Genomic DNA, 15,220 nt, shown 5'->3' on the forward strand with positions numbered 1-15,220 from the left:
ATTGACAAGAAATAATAACCAACACTGTATTTTAAAATTATGATTCTTTATCTAAATTAGTTCAAATGAAAATCAATTCAAAGCAAAATAAATCATTATTCTCATAATTACCTATTCTAGCTAAATGTCAGAATGGGTCAGGACAGGTCTCTCAGTAAAAGTCTCCCGAGTAGTCTCCCGAGTCGCCGTCCTCACAGCATAAGTCCTCACCAACGCAGGTTTGGGAAGAAGTGGCAAAGTGGCAAAAACCCTCTCTAGGCTAACAATATTTATAATGTGTTTAACAATAGAAGGCAACATAAAATGTTTTCGATATCCGCTGAACCGCTGAGCAAAGCGAGCAGGAAAGGATGTAGCATCGCTACATTTGGAAAATCTCCGCTCAGGAAAAATCACAAAAATAAAAAGACAGAACACGGAACTGGAAATTAAAAAGTAACTTCATATTCATCTTTCCTCGGAACCAACATCATGATCTCAGAGTTCATTCATTATGGCTCCTTTGTCCTACAAGGTTACTCGGATGTATCTGGATGCTCGCCCAGAACTGCTACTGTCCTCACGGAAGATTTTCTACCAGGCGAAGACTGTGGTCAGATGACTCTCGACCATGTTCAGCAAGGCCTTCTCATCACAAAATTCACTCGAATACAGGCTTTAAACGGTAGCCATTTTCCCACTAGGCCAAAATGTACCATCTTAATTAAAAGAGACAAAACAACGTTACCACAGCATAGTGATTAAACAGTGTCAACCCCACTAATACCCTTATGTGTATGTAATTATCTAGCCTTTGCAACACAAGAAAAGCATTAGTACATAACATTTAAAAAGCGTTTTTCGTGCTTTTAAATAAACAGCAACGTTTATTTAATAAAACATGCACATTTATTAAATAGCAACGCAAAAGCATTCCCACGTCGTTTTTCTCTCATTAGTACGTATTGGTTAGTTAAAACATGTACACAAAACAAATAATTAATAGTTAAAATTAATATTTTATTAAATCGACAAATAGACAAACCAGAGCTTAAAAAACCCAATAGATTTTCAACAGAAAACTCTGCTCCAGCACTTACAGGGTAAGATTTTCTGTTCATAGCATGTGTTGATGTAGATACACATGCTCTGCATAGACTGCAAAGCAGTAGCTCCTTCCTGTGGTGGCTATCGTGTGGATGATGCAGATGTCTGAAATAAGGTCCTTAGGATCATCTTGCCATTTATAGCATGTTGTCTAACTGGGATATCCACAGAAAAGTGTTTGGTAAATGTGTGTGGGTTGACCAGGTGGCTGTGTAACATATGTCTGCTTGGGGAATTGTAGTAATGTACATGTTATATTTATGGATTCACTGTGTATATATCTGTCGTACCACTTTAAGGGAAATGTATGGTGAAGTTGTTATTGTTGGAAGAAGCTCCATGGTGATGGAACACACTGGTGTGGTTATGAGTCAGTTGTGCCTGACAGATTGGACATGGTGGATGGGATCTCATTTCCTCTGCAATAAACTTCATTTGAAACCTGCATCTGGAGTTTATTCTTAATATTTTGCACTGGCGACGAACTTGGGATGCTGAGATGTGAAGTTTCTACTCAACTTTTCTTCTTCAATTCATGAGGAACTTTGACTTTAAAGGAGATCACAACATCTAATTATTTCTTATGGAACAGACTACTTACTTGTAAGTGCTCCTTCCCTCTACAAATTTTTTTTTTCCAACTCTTGAACCTTTAAAAAAAAAAAAAAAGAAATTTTTAATCTGAGGATTGGAAAATAATTAATTAAAAGTTGGTGTAAACTCAAGTTAATCCTGGAAATTTTGATAATCTTTGCTATCAAAGTAAGGATTGGCTTATATATATACTTTACATCGTTTCTCAACAAAACTCTACTTGGGAAGGAGTTTAGATTCACACGGATCTGAGATGTCGTGGCGCTATCATGTTTTCACATTTTTACATGCTGTTTGGAGTCTGTGCCATGCTACGGTGAAAGCGGTGCCATTTGTGAGAAGTTGTGCTGCTTAAAAGTTGTGCTGCTAAGTTGTGAAGCTGGCTGGTCATCGTTAGCCTGAAGTGCAGCGCTTTGTTTTTTTTTCCTGCCCAAGCCTAAGATACTTTACTGCTTGTTTTTGCTGTGCAGTAGTTTCCCTCATAACCTCTGTCGATCGGGAGGTTTTGTTTGCGCAGTTAGAGGCAACAAGAAGATAAAAAAAAAAAAAGGGAAAAACGAAACATCTTGATTTCATCTCGCAGCATTTTTCAAACAGCGTTTTTACTTAAAAGGTTTAACTCGCGTGCAGGCTAACGACCGTGAAGTCTTTGTTCTTAACTGGTGACGACAGGAATCCTCTCCGCTCATTCATCTTCGTTCCTTTGGAATCTTCCTTGGATTGTTCGGCGTTGGCTCCTGTAGCCGGATTTTACGTCTTCACGTCGTTGTCACGTTGCTACACGGCCTTTGTACTGAATCTGAGGAAAAAGACACTTGGTTCTGGATTTTAAAAAAAATAATAAAGGGAAATAAATAACAAAGCCCTTAAGACAATTTTCAAGTGCTTGTCAGCGTCTTTACAAACGAACGCATATTAACAGAGGTCAGGGGCGGTGGGTGAGATTTGAAAGTGGTGGGGCGCAAACGAATTAGCATACAGCACCGTAGCGAGCGAGCGCAGCGAGCGAGCCCGAACCCCAAAAGGGGGGTTTGGGGGGGTTACCCCCCTCCAAGAAAATTTTGAAAAAAAAGAAGAAAAATCGTGCATTTTCAAGCAAATTTGAGAAAGCAGGAAGGTTAATAAAGCAATTGTGAAAGTGCAGTTATTACATTAATAGATGGCATAACATAGGTAGCTGCTTATTCAGTATTACCACAGAGCTTCATACATTCTTTCCTATTATGCTCAGGTGCTGAATTCAGACTATAAGACTCATGGAAATCTCAGCTCTAAGAGTAGAAGAAGTTGCACAGCAGTGTAATGGTTGCCAGGCTCGTTCCGCAGGAGCGTCAGGAACTTGAAGAAAAGTCCACAGTCTTCCCCTACGGCCTTCCGACTCTATTAGAATAGACTCTAGAGTAACGAATGGCACGCAAGGGGAAAACAGGGAAACAAAACAAGGAAAGGCGGGGGAAGAAAAACAGTCTTACAACATACTGAATATTAGACTCTAGAGTAACGAATGGCAAGCAAGGGGAAAACAGGGAAACAAAACAAGGAAAGGCGGGGGAAGAAAAACAGTCTTACAATATACTGAATATAAAAGAGGCAGCGCAATGCGCTGTTACCGTGATTCTGGTTGAGCTGAACTTTGTACACACACTTCACATAGGTCCACGCAAGTACCCCAAATATAAATGGTATAAAGCAGTGTTTCCCAAACTGTGGTCCGCGGACCCCCAGGGGTCCGTGACACATTCCCAGGGGGTCCTCAGGCAGTAATTTTAAAAGCACAAAAAAGTTCCTTGTAGAATCAGCAGTTTTCCAGCAACAATAAAAGTGTCAAGATTACGTCGGTGATTAATGTACCTGCTGGAGAGAGATGAGAGTTGTGTCAAGTGGCAGCTTTGACTTATCTAATGTAGCACAGAGGGTTAATATGCCTACTGCAAAGAACGTGTACCATGCATTTTGAAAAACATTTTTTATGTGCCTAGGTTAGTGGGTTACTGCTTTAGTCACAGATTCTTTTGTTACTGTGCAGTTCATAAGTGACAATAGTAATCTAGCACAGTGACCTATAAACTGTCATCAAAGAGCTGCTTGCAAGCTGCATGATACAAGTTAGAAACATATGTTTGTTTCAAGTCTTTCATTATCCTAATCCTGCTAAAAAGGTTTATTTGGGTGGCAATACATTTTTATTGTTAAAGTCAATGCTAACCACTGTTATGTTCTGAATCCTGAGTTTGTGCTTCTCCAGACCAAGCACTCTTTAAAAATGCCTACCAGTATGAATAACATGTGAATCCTACACCCTGTAGTCGCATTTGCCTTATGTAACATTTTCTATACACTGATTTACACGTATGAATCATTGTCTCCATGGGGCAGATTTGCAAGGAAATTGACTGTGTGTGTCGCAAGCCATTTGGCTGCGCCGCACTGAGTCACTTTCGAAGCACAGGGATGCGACATATTTACAACAATATGTTGCATCTCTGTGCTTCCCCCTGTGCTGGCGCACAAACTGCTGCCATGCGCCTGCACAGGCACATTTGCACCATGATATCATCTGTCTCTCCCCTCAGAGCCCAGTCTCCCATCACAGATATCATGTGTCTCTCACACCTCGGTCCCCAGCCTCCTCCTCACAGACTTCCTCTGTCTCTCCCCTCAGAGCCCAGCCTCCCATCACAGATCTCATCTGTCTCTCCCCTCAGAGCCCAGTCTCCCATCACAGATATCATCATCTGTCTCTCACACCTCGGTTCCTAGCCTCCTCCTCACAGACTTCCTCTGTCTCTCCCCTCAGAGCCCAGCCTCCCATCACAGATCTCATCTGTCTCTCACCTCAGAGCCCAGTCTCCCCTCACAGACCTCCTCTGTCTCTCCCCTCAGAGCCCAGCCTCCTCTCACAGACCGCAGCTGTATCTCCCATCTCAGAGCCCAGCAGCCCCTCACAAACCTCATCTGTGTCTCCTCCCTCAGAGTCCAGCCTTACCTCACAAACTTCATCTGTCTCTCTCTCCCATCAGAGCCCAGCCTCCCTTCACATACTTCACCTGTCTCTCCCCTCTGAGCCCGGACTCCCCTCACAGACCTCCTCTGTCTCCCCTTAAGAGCCCGCCTCCCCTTCATACCTTACCTGTCTCCCACAGAGACCAATCTCCCTTCACAGACCTCACCTGTCTCTCCCTCAGAGCCCAGCCTCCCCTCACATACCTCACCTATCTCGCCCTCAGAACCCAGCCTTCCCTCACATACCTCATCTGTCTCTCCCCTCAGAGCCAAGCCCTCCCCTCACAGACCTCTGTGTTTTATTTATTTATTTAATGTGTTTTTATATAGCGCGTACTTTACCCGAAGGTGTCAGAGCGCTTCACAATAGGCAAAATAATGATACATAAGGAGAAAAATCACAAGTGAGCCTGTTACAAAAACAAACGTGTGTCTCTTCCCTCAGAGCCCTCAGCCCAGCCTCCTCTCGCGGATCTCAGCTGCCCCTCAGTTCGGACAATGGTCACAGTGTGTGTGTGTGTGTGTGTGTGTGTGTGTGTCTGGGGGGGGGGGGGGACATTCCTGCAGGACACACGTGTCGACACTCTCTGTCTCACACACCAGGCCGGGCCCCCTCGGGGGACGCCTCTCGCTGCCGCAGTGCTGCTATTTTTAACCTTAAAATCACAGCCCCATCCGCGAAGATAGCCGCACACTACGGGCCCCGCTGCTGTCACCAGCGGCCTGCGACTGTATTTAGCAAGAGGGAGGGCAGGCGAGTCATTCGAGGGTTGTATATGACACAAACTACATAAATTCAGCTACAATATGGTGCTCAGTCATTGCTAAATACAATAACATTAATAACAATAATATCAATATTAATGATGATTATTTATTTTATATGAAAGATGAGCGTATACGGATACTTGCAGATACCGCGGCTTTCATTAATAGGGATCCGGGGTCCATGAACTCAAGACTAGTGAACACCTCATTTGTACAGCACATACACTGTCAGTGCTTTAAATCTTTCACATATTTACGGTTACAAAATGACCCGACAGTTGAGATCTTGAGAACTTTATCAAATTTTGGAAAAAGCAGAAGGAATAGAATGAATAAAACCAACTGCTCGAAGCCCTGCCGCCGGGCACTTCAGCCCGTCTGGGAACAGTTCCAATTCAAACTCACCTGGCAACACGAGCAGGAGCAGGAGCAGCAGCCAGCCAGTACCACACAGTGTACACCGCCACGAGGTGTGTGTGGCGCGGTGACGACGGACTGCCAGTGCGCACCTGCTAACGATGATGGCCAATCACTGTTCGCATAAGCCACAGTGATTGGCCATACCTTGCGTGGCACCCAATGCCTGGTTTGCAGGCTGCGCGGTGTCTCTCAGCCAATCAAGAACACTGCAACATTAGCAGCGCCTGAATTGGCTACAGCACCGTGTGGGCACAGATAGGGCTCGCCCATAGGAGAGACCGGGGGCTGCTGCATGAAGCAACCCTCGGCCTCTCGGGTCCCCCTCGGCCCTCCCTCGCTCTCCTAGCCAGTAGTGGCTGACTGGCTGACAGTGCGCATGTTTGGGTTGGTCACAACCCAAACTCGAGTATGCGCATACGCCGCGCGCCGCTGGCCTTCAGTGTGCACTGTGCACTGTCACTCAAAACGGAGTGCTCGCCCCCGGCCCCACCCCCTTCATCGGCCGGTCCCACCCACGCTATTGTGAACTGTGAAGGAGAGGAAAAGGAAACTGACAGCGCTGCACTGCTAGCATACGTGAGCAGCCGCGGGTCCAAGTGGCTGGTGGGGCTACGCCCCTACGCCCCAATGGACGCACCGCGGCTGACAGAGGTACTGTCATTTTATTTCAACTTCTTCACGGAAAAGACTACATGCAACAGTGCCATCTTGTGGCCTCTCATGAAACACGCATTGGTTTGGTTTTTCTTCTAGAAAAGAACTCATCGTTTTTCATTTGAGGCAATTCTTTTCTTAATGTTATTACATTGTATGCTTTTTTTTTTTTTCCCTCTACTTCACAGGTCCGTACTCAACCTATGCCTTTTGTTTATCTATGATAAATGTTATGGTAGTACTACTATAACCATTGATATTATTTAGGAATACAACAAGGAATTTATTTGTTTTTTTTGCTCTATATATATGCACCTTACATAGGTTTACATTTTCCTGATTTAAATTGAGTAACTGTCTTATTATATTTAAACTCAATTTGGTTGACTCATAATGCAGAACGTTGCTACCCCTCCTTTCTTCCTTTCCTAATCCTGGTGATCTGCCAATTAAGTGGCAGAAATGGAAGAAAGTCTTCGAGAGGTATGCCAAAGTTTGCGGTACTAATTTAAGTGCAGAAAGAAGAACGGCTTTACTTCTTCACTGCCTACGGTCCGAAGGTCAGGAGGTTTTTGATCATTTGCCGGAAATAAATGACACTAGCCTGAATGAATACCAGATCTGTATACTCAAGTTAGATCGTCATTACCTACCTAAGGTCAGCACCATTCTTGAGCGTTATTTTGGTAGACGTACACAAAATGAGGGAGAATCAGTTGAGAATTATGTCACTGCCCTCAGGAAATTAGGATCGTCTTGCAAATTCGGAGGTCTTTTAGAAGAGAGGATAAGAGATCAGTTCATGCTAGGGTGCAATGTACAAAATGTGAGAGACGATATATGGCAGAAAGATGATCCTACCCTTGATGAAGTTCTAGTCATTGCTAAGCAGATTGAACATTCTGTTAAATGCGTAGAAGTCATAACCAAAAATGAGTCTAAAGGTGATAAAGTTCAAGTGGTTAAGGTACAAGGGAAGGAAAAAATGAGTAATAAAGATAAGAACGACAAGAGATCTAAATATTTCAGTTCTGAAAAGAAGTCCTTGTTTGCATCTAAGGAACATGATGGGAATTTTAAATGCTATAGATGTGGGAGTCCCAATCACCTAGCCAATGATAAGAGGTGTCCGGCTTTCAAGGCTAAGTGCAATAAATGCCAAAAGATGGGACACTTTTCATCCTCTTGTAAATTAAAAAAAAATGGATCAAAGGTTAATATGGTATGCAAGAATGATGGAAGCGACAGTGACTCTAACTCTGAGTTCGCTTGTGGCCAGGTTGTGTCTCAAGTGTCTGATGATAAAAAGAAAGGTCCCATAGATGAAACTTTTGTGGAGCATTGTAAGACAGGTGTCCTCTTTGATTTTGGTGCGTAGATTACGATAGTGTCCAAAAAGTTTTATGAGCACCATTTAATTGGCAAGACAAAATTATTGAAAGCGGACATAAATCCATATTCATATGGGGGAAGAGCCAATAAAATGAATGGGCTACTTTAATGGTCTTATCGAATACAAAGGGAGGTACATATCTGGGAAGGTGTATGTTTCACATAAAGGAGATAGCTTATTGAGTTGGCTACATCAAAAAGACCTGGGGGTGATGTTGGACCCCAATAGTGATCCGCCCATTTTACTAAAAGACAACTTCAATATAAACAAAGTTGATTTACAATTGGGTGGGGATGAAAACGAATTGAAGTTGAAAAATTATTTTCCGAATGTTGTCAAGAATGAATTAGGTTGTCTGAATGATTACATACATAAAATCAAATTAAAACCTGTTGCTGTTCCTTTTACAAGCAAGGTGCGGGGTGTTCCGTTGTCTGTCAGAGAAGAGATGAAAACTCAACTAGAGAAATTAAAGTCTGAAGGTATAATAGAGGAGGTAGAAGGAACACAGTGGTTGGCTCCGGTCGTGGCTGCCCGAAAATCGGACAGAAGTCTCCGCCTATACATTGACCTCAGAGAACTTAATAAACAGGTCGTCGTTGACAGGTATCCTCTTCCAAAGATTTCTGACATGCTCATGTTACTTAAAGGAGCAAAAGTATTTTCCACAGTCGATCTTAAATCGGCTTACCACCAAATTAAATTAGAGGAGAGGTCTAAGGACTACACCTCTTATCACTCCTTTTGGGACTTTCAGATTCAGGCGCCTACCCTTCGGGCTTGTCTCTGCAGCTTCAGTTTTTCAGAGGGCTCTGGAGCGGGTTTTAAAGGATCAGAAAGGTGTCAAAATCTACCAAGATGATGTTTTAATATTTGGAAAAGATGAGGTGGAGCATGATTTGAGAGTTAAGGAGGTGTTGCAGAGATTTAGTTTACACAATCTCACAGTCAGGATTGACAAATGCAAGTTTAGGAGGTCATCTATCGATTACTTGGGGCACACCATATCTGGTAAGGGTATACAACCCAAGAGTGACTTAGTGAAATCTATAGAGAATTTGGCTTCACCTAAAAATAAAGAAGATCTCATGAAATTTTTGGGGATGGCTTAATATTACAGCAAGTTTTTTTAAGGATTTGCTAAAAAATGTGTCCACATGCGTACTCTTCTTTGCAAAGGCGTAGAATTTGTTTGGAGTAAGGATTGTGATGCAGAATTTACCAGGATTAAGGGGTTTTTAAAAGAGACTCCCAGATTAGGAAGCTTTGACCCTGCAGCCAAATCAGTGTTAGTTACAGATGCTAGTATGAAAGGTTTGGGTGCTGTGCTACAACAAGAAAGTGGGGGAAAAACTGAAGTCATTCTATTCCTGTCAAGGAGTCTCAGGGGTGCCGAATCTCGGTACTCCGTAATAGAGAAGGAAGCGCTAGCTGTTCATTGGGCTATGAAGAAACTAAAGACCTTTTTGTGGGGCACTGAGTGTGTAGTCCGCACCGACCACAAACCGTTGGTTGAGGTCTTCAATAAAAAAGGAACTGATGCTATTTCTAGCAGAATTTCAAGATGGATTGTTGACTTACAGGGATACAATTTTAAAGTAGAATACTTACCGGTAGTACGTAATTATACTGCTGATGCTTTGTCCAGGTTGGCTAAACAAGATCATGTTGGTGACGACCTAGAAGAAGAGGAGGTGTTGGAATGGGTGTGTGCCATTGAGTGTAGTAGTATAAAAGAGGATAAGTGGAGAGAAAAAAGTAGTGTGGACTACAAACTAATAGAGTTGTCTTCCTTTATTAGAAATGGATGGGTTAAGAAAAGTCAAGGTGTCTCTGAGAAGTATTGGAATGTGAGGGATAAGTTATCCTTGTCTGACAGATTTGTATTCCGTGGCACAAGATTGATTCCCCCTAAGTGCCTGCGGGAAGAGTTGATCACCTTAGCTCATCAAGGGCACCAAGGCATTTCTAAAACTAAAGAGAGCGTTAGGCTCAATTATTGGTGGGCTGGGAGGGACCTAGACATTGAGAGACTGGTGCGGGAATGCATTCCCTGCACGTTAAGCGAGAAATGTTTCAAACCAAGAGCGCAACCTATGGTTATAAGGGATAGACCGAATGCACCTTGGGAGGAATTAGCTCTTGATATATTGGGTCCTGTCAAAAGTAAAGATGGAGAGGTCTATTTATTTGTCCTGATTGATTTATTTTCACGGTGGCCCGAAATAAAAATTACGAAGAGCATTGACTCCAAACACGTCATCACTTTCCTCAAAGAGGTGTTCACTAGAGAGGGTCTCCCGGGTTATCTCCTTACGGATAATGGAGTGCAATTTGTTTCCAAAGAAATGGGTGATTTTCTAGAGAAGTGTGCTATCAAACAAACGTTGTTCTCTATACCACCCCGAGAGTAATGGAATGGTAGAAAGGTTTGTGCGAGTCCTTAAAGAGTGAATCTCCTTATCTAAACAGAATGATCTAAATTGGAAGGAGGGGGTGCATAAAGTTGTAGAAATGTATAGTTAAACCTCATGCAACCACTAGATATACACCTTTCCTACTTCTAAAAAACAGACATCCCAATACCTTTGTCACGCTTTTCTGGGTGAATGAAAAGGTAGGAAAGAGTGACACTGTTGGATTTTGTTCTTATTCATGGAGAAAGCGAGAATCAGACAAAATCATTGATCACAAGAAGTGGTATGACAATAGGAAAGCTGTAAAGAGAACTTTTGTTAATGTAGGTGACTTAGTAATGATTAGGGCACCTCTAGGACGGCAGTCTTCTGAATTGTTTAAAATTGTTCACAAAGTTAAAGTTTTTTCCAATGCAATCAAGACCGAAGATTCTAGGATCTGGAATCTGAATAGGGTGGTGGTTGTAAAGAAAATTGGAGAAAACAAGAACATAAACAAATCCAATGTTGCGTCAGGTGATGACCCTCTTTCTAGTCATTTGAGAGAAAATGCTAAAAGGATTGTAAAACTTCCATCTAAATTCAATGATTACGTTAGAGATTAACTTTTGTTTTCTTATGTATCATTTCATTAAGAAGGAGGGAGATGTGTAGTAATGTACATGTTATATTTATGGATTCACTGTGTATATATCTGTAGTACCACTTTAAGGGAAATGTATGGTGAAGTTGTTGTTGGAAGAAGCTCCATGGTGATGGAACACACTGGTGTGGTTATGAGTCAGTTGTGCCTGACAGATTGGATATGGTGGATGGGATCTCATTTCCTCTGCAATAAACTTCATTCCTCTTCATTTGAAACCTGCATCTGGAGTTTATTCTTAATATTTTACAGGAATGTTCCCTAGAAAGGTGATAGGTGAAGCTTCCTTCTGTGTAGTGTGTGCCCTGGTTGTAACAGGGAGGGCTCTCTTCGCTTTGTGATAGGTTTGAATACATATAAATATCCATCTAGTGATACCTGTTTTGGATATAGGCTGACCCTTGTGAGGCTTTGTGAAGGACACAAACAGCTGGTCTGACCCATGGTAAGGCTTAGTCCTGTCAATGTAATACATGACAGCGCATGTAACATCTAGAATGTGTAGTGCCCCCTCTCCCACTGGATGTTCTATTGTGTGGTTAAGGTGGAAAGGGTATTCCACCTAGGGCAGGAACTTAAGGTTTGTCCTGAGTTCTCCTCTGTCATTAAGCACTTGAACAAAGGGTTCTTGTGAAATGAGTGCTTGCAGTTTTCTAATGCGCCTCAAAGGTAATTGCCAATAGAGGTACTGGAGAGGGCGAGAGTGGAAGGGACCAAAAGGGGGTCTCACAAGTCAGATAAGGACTACTTTGAGGTTGGGATAGGGGTTGAGATTACTTTTTTAGGCCCTCCATAAGTCCTTAACTACTGGTATATAGAAGAGGGAGGAGTGCCTTCTACTTTGCATGTAAGCTGCTACAGCAGCAAAGTGAAGGCATGTGGAAGTGTATACAAAGTCTGACGTCTGGAGATGAAGTAAATAGCATAGCACCAGTAGATTTTAACGGGTCCAGGAGCCTAGGAATGCAGCAGTGGACACACATTTTTCCACTGAATTGCATACCACGCTTGTGTAGTTGGCCTACGGGCCTCGCATCAGATGTCCCTACATTCTTGTGGGACACTTAAATAACTGAACCCTGGGACCTCAACTGCCGGGGCCACTAGATGAAATTGCTTGGGTTCTGGATGCCTGATCTGGCCTTAGTTCCTTGGTAAGAAGATCTGGCCTATTTGGGAGCTTCTCGTGAAGATTGACAGACATTCTAGGAGTGCTTAGTAACATGGCTGCCTAGTCCAGGTGGGGGCTATGAGGATGAGTGTAGGAGAGTAGGGTCTGCTATCCTATGGTCACCCCAAATTTTTGCTTTTTGCTTCACTGGTTTTTGACATATTGAGGCTGTGGGCCTGCCAATCAGACCCCCAGCCTGCTGTTCTCTCTACTAAATTTACACTATGCACCCTAGGTGCATAACCAATTGGAAGTGGATCACCCTGTCAGCCCCTGTACCAGTGTACACTAGGTACCCAGGGCATTGGTGTACCCAAGTCCTGCCAGGGGCTGAAGCATGTATTATGCCACCCCAGGCTTGGCCTAACAATTTGACACAACTGGCTGATCACTCAGCTGGGGTAAGTTGGTGTAATCACCTCTTACTTAGGTGTAGTATACCTATACCCAACCTTAAATGGGACACATGTTAACCTATAAGTCACTCCTATGGCAGGCCTTAACAATCCTGAAGGCAGAGTGCTTGGTTCCATGTGAGATGGTGCTCTGGCATGAGCTGAGCCTGTCTGCAGTGGTCGGAACAACTTCCTTCTACTGTTTCCAGATATCGTCATACCATATACTCTTAAGTGCATTATGAACCTCGCGGTTAAATGCTATCTTTGGTTTGGCTTTATCAAAACATGTCGAGTAAGTTGTCATACGAATTGGAATACTAACCCCTCGCCAATTCTGGCGACGGGGTTAGCATTCCACCCTTCTAGAGGGACACGACATGTACAGTACCTGAAACCCGGGTAAAATCAGACATAGCCTCAGCTCCACAAAATGGATGCTGCCACCACAGACACAGGTCTGCCCTCCTGCTGCTGGGAGTCCTTCCAGCTTGGGAGGTGTGGACAAAGGGTTTCCTGCCAGGGGAGGTGCATGCACCACCCCAGACAGGATTTTGTGTATTGGTCAGGTAGGGCTTGAAAGAAACCAGACATGCCTGTGGCTCACAAGGAGCCTCGGTGCATATGCCAGTTCAAACCGGTCCTGGGGCACACCAGTCCCGGGCCTGGGGCGAGCTGGACAAAGGATTGGGGGTGTAACCACCCCCCTTCCTGGTCCCACCCATAGGGAGGGACCTAGCAGGTAGTCCGGCCCCTAGAATCCGCTTAAAGGTAGGAGCTGTGTCCTAAGACTTCAGACATCCTGGAATCAAGTTGAAACTAAGAAGAAGACGGGAACTTCGACATTCTGCTGCACAGAAGACTGAAGGAAATCTCCCCTGTGGTCAGGGAGTGACCACCTTGCTAACGCAAGCACCATCCAGCAAATCAACGTCTGCTTTGCCGCCGCCTCCCGCCGGAGCCCAGAGACTGACAAGACCTGGACCTCCAGACCTCTCACCGCCCGATCCACAGTCCCTGAAAAGAGGAGACCCGTGGAGGCACCGAGACACGTGGAGCCAGCCATCTTGGAACGGCCACGACAAGCTGCAAGTGCAACAACCGAGGCTCCCTCCAAGTTGTGCTTTGGGATCTGAGAAGCCCAACCCTCGAGCAGCATCTGCACCAAAGGTGAGCCCTCCAGCATCTCCACGATCTGCGTGGGGCCCTTCTGCATTTTGCCACTCGACGCGCCTAACCGGTTGCTGGCCCGCTGGCTAGTGGCCATCTTAGCGACGAACTTCAAGAAATACACCGCTGGTCTGGTTGCTCCAGACTGGCCCTTGCTTCCCTCCAAAGGAGCAGTCCCTCTGACCTTGCTGGTCAGAACAATCAGCTTATCTTGTTCTCCACAACAATTGCTTTTGCCAAGGCTTGTTTGCTTCGATCAAGTCGCCGACACCGCCGACAGCGAGAGCCTGCATGGGACAGCTCGTGAACCGACTCCTGGACGTAGTCGACCTCCAGGGACCACGTGGCTGCAGAGACAAGCTACACCTTTCTTCCTGTTTGCACCCGACAGTGCCTGGTACCCACCTGGTGCCACGCTGGTCACTGGCTAGTGACTGTGAACACTGTCCCCTCTGCTTACAGGTCAACATCTCCGATCCACTCTTGGATCCACCGCATCTCTCCCGGACCGACCGCCTGCAGCATCTTTGTCCACAGGCTCCACGGAACAGATAGAAGAAACCCGACGCACTTCGAGGCCTATGCACCCGCTTCCTGTGGGTGAGGTAAAGCTGGCACTCCTGTGCCCAAGTGTAGTATTACATCTCTAGTGCCTGTGTTCCAAATCTTGAGTTCCTAGTCCATCCGGAAGATCCTTTTTGCAGTAACTTTGTACTTTTTACGCACCCATTGAAACCTATGGGAGCACGCGTGTGACTATTTGCTCTGCACACGCCACCCGTGGACCTGCTGGTCACTAACTGAAGTTAGCTCCTTGTAGGCCAAGCGATTCTAGAGGCCCTAGGCCTTTTCCCTTTTCTGTTCGTGGTACTTGTACCACTATTTTAGTATATGGTTTGAGCGGCCACCAGGGCCTATCCATATAAAGTGCAACTTCTGTGTATTCTACTGTAATCTTGTTTGACGATTTGTGCTCCTGTGCTCATAAAGAGATAGGGGTTACTTTGAGAAATAAATACATATATATTTTGAATATATATCTGTGTGGTGTCCTTTCATTGGTATAAAAGGGGGTTACATTTGGTAAAACAGCTGGCTTAACACGCTTCACGAGTTTAGCCTCAAAGACTGCTTAGCCTACGCTACCACTAGGGCAGCTAGTCCGAAAAGGTTGACTTACAACCACACCATAAGGGTTGCTTGGCATGGTACAAGGTGATCACTTTAACTAGTGAGCATCATATACCAGGCCAACTTCTCACAATGAGAGTCCAAGAAGTTTGTCACATCATCCACACTATAAATGGAAGGAGTAAGAAAGGCGGAAAAGTGTAAGCAAATATCCCTGACAAGTACATCTACAGTGTGTTGGCCAGGGACCATGAATGTGGTTACCTGGAGGCAAAGACTGGGCATTTAGCATTTTCAGGGGTGGCAAAGATATCTATTTGTGGGGCGCCCTAGCGATGGAAGTAGCTGTGGAGGACTTGTGGGTGGAGTTCACTC

At 44.4% G+C, this 15,220-nt stretch overlaps 1 protein-coding gene and 1 long non-coding RNA gene across 2 annotated transcripts in view; both read right to left on the bottom strand.

Annotated features, from left to right (window-relative positions):
- Positions 1–15,220, bottom strand: part of LOC146871199 (proteasome activator complex subunit 1-like) — a gene marked incomplete at its 5' end in the record, with an annotated part of 281,652 nt that overhangs the window by 116,252 nt on the left and 150,180 nt on the right. The gene's annotated exons all lie outside the window — the stretch shown is intronic.
- On the bottom strand, positions 30–3,191 carry LOC146871201 (uncharacterized). The gene is made up of 2 exons (XR_014980767.1): positions 1,688–3,191; positions 30–698 (listed from the first exon to the last, which is right to left on the bottom strand). It is a non-coding gene; the product is annotated as an uncharacterized LOC146871201 (long non-coding RNA).

Source organism: Triturus cristatus, chromosome 1_1 (assembly GCF_964204655.1).
Source record: "Triturus cristatus chromosome 1_1, aTriCri1.1, whole genome shotgun sequence".
NCBI classification, from domain to species: Eukaryota; Metazoa; Chordata; class Amphibia; order Caudata; family Salamandridae; genus Triturus; species Triturus cristatus.